Raw genomic sequence first — 1,553 nt, 5'->3', positions numbered from 1 at the left:
GGCAGGAGAATGGCATAAACCCGGGAGGCGGAGCTTGCAGTGAGCTGAGATCCGGCCACTGCACTCCAGCCCGGGTGACAGAGCAAGACTCCGTCTCAAAAAAAAAAAATAAAAATAAAAAAAAAATAAAACACTACTTTCTAGGCCAGGCATGGTGGCTCACGCCTGTAATCCCAGCACTTCTGGAGGCCAAGGCAGGTGGATCGCCTGAGGTCAGGAGTTCGAGACCAGCCTGACCAACTTGGAGAAACCCTGTCTCTACTAAAAATACAAAATTAGCTGGGTGTAGTGGCACATGCCTGTAATCCCAGCTATTCGGGAAGTTGAGGCAGGAGAATCACTTGAACCCGGGAGGCAGAGGTTGCAGCGACCCAAATTGCACCACTGCACTCCAGTCTGGGCAACAAGAACAAAACTACATTTAAAAACAAAACAAAAAAAACAAGCTGGGCTTGGTGGCTCACGCCTGTTATCCCAGCACTTTGGGAGGCTGAGGTGGGTGGATCACGAGGCCAGGAGTTCGAGACTAGCCTGGCCAACACACTGAAACTCTGTCTCTATGAAAAATACAAAAATTACCCAGGTGTGGTGGCACGTGCCTGTAGTCCCAGCTTCTCAGGAGGCTAAGGCTGGAGAATCACTTGAACCTGGGAGGTAGAGGTTGCAGTGAGCTGAGATTGCGCCATTGCACTCCAACCTGGGAGACAGAGTGAGGCTCTGTCTAAACAAAACAAAACAAAACAAACAAACAAAAACACCACTTTCTAAACAATTCTGACTCCCTTATTTTCTCTGAGAGGCCCTTCCCTGACCGTTTAATACAGTAGAATTGTCTCTACTGGGCCCATTGCATACTTCTATTGTAACAGTCAACACACTTTATCAAATACTTATTCCTTCCCATCCAAACCCCAAGTTTCATGGTATTAGGGGAAAGCATCTCCATCTAATGCTGGGAACTTGCATCTTCTAAGACAAAATATTCTTTCCTTTTGCTTTGAATTATATTATACTTATTGCAGCTACATTGCTTGTCCCATTACTGGCCAAACCCTCTTCTGTTCAAATCAGTGTCTATTCCTATCACCTAATTTTGCACTAAACACACAGCAAGTGCTCAATTTGCATTAGTTGAATCTATCAGATTAGTTTGACAGTGGTAAGGAAGAACTGTTGTTAGGAAAACCAGCTTAGTGTCTGCAGAAGGTCTGAGGCCATGATGGCCTAGAAAGAAATAAAAATGGGAAGAAGAAGAAAGGAAAAATAACAAAAGATATTTCAAAGCACTTGGTAACTGATGGGATATAGAGAATGAATAAAAGGAATGTGTAAAGATTCTAAATTTAGAAGTTCATTTGAATGAGAATGGCATTGAAAGTGAGGTGACCCGCAGGGCACAGTGACTCACACCTGTAATCCCAGCACTTTGGGAGGCCAAGACGGGCAGATCACGACGTCAGGAGATCGAGACCATCCTGGCTAACACGGTGAAACCCCGTCTCTATTAAAAATACAAAAAATTAGGCCGGGCGCGGTGGCTCAAGCCTGTAATC

The 1,553-nt window shown here is 44.9% G+C and overlaps 1 protein-coding gene across 3 annotated transcripts in view; it reads right to left on the bottom strand.

Annotated features, from left to right (window-relative positions):
• ZBTB26 (zinc finger and BTB domain containing 26) overlaps positions 1–1,553 on the bottom strand; it is a 21,722-nt gene that overhangs the window by 4,379 nt on the left and 15,790 nt on the right. Inside the window, exon 2 of one of the 3 annotated variants that reach the window (XM_011931416.1) lies at positions 580–721. The exons of the other annotated variants lie outside the window; for them this stretch is intronic. The gene's annotated coding sequence lies outside the window, so the exon portion shown is untranslated. The remainder of the gene's footprint in view (positions 1–579; positions 722–1,553) is intronic. 3 annotated transcript variants of the gene reach the window in all.

This window comes from Colobus angolensis, unplaced genomic scaffold (assembly GCF_000951035.1).
Source record: "Colobus angolensis palliatus isolate OR3802 unplaced genomic scaffold, Cang.pa_1.0 Scaffold9, whole genome shotgun sequence".
NCBI classification, from domain to species: Eukaryota; Metazoa; Chordata; class Mammalia; order Primates; family Cercopithecidae; genus Colobus; species Colobus angolensis.
The sequence above is the reverse complement of the archived record's forward strand: the minus strand, read 5'-3'. Positions and strand labels throughout refer to the sequence as shown.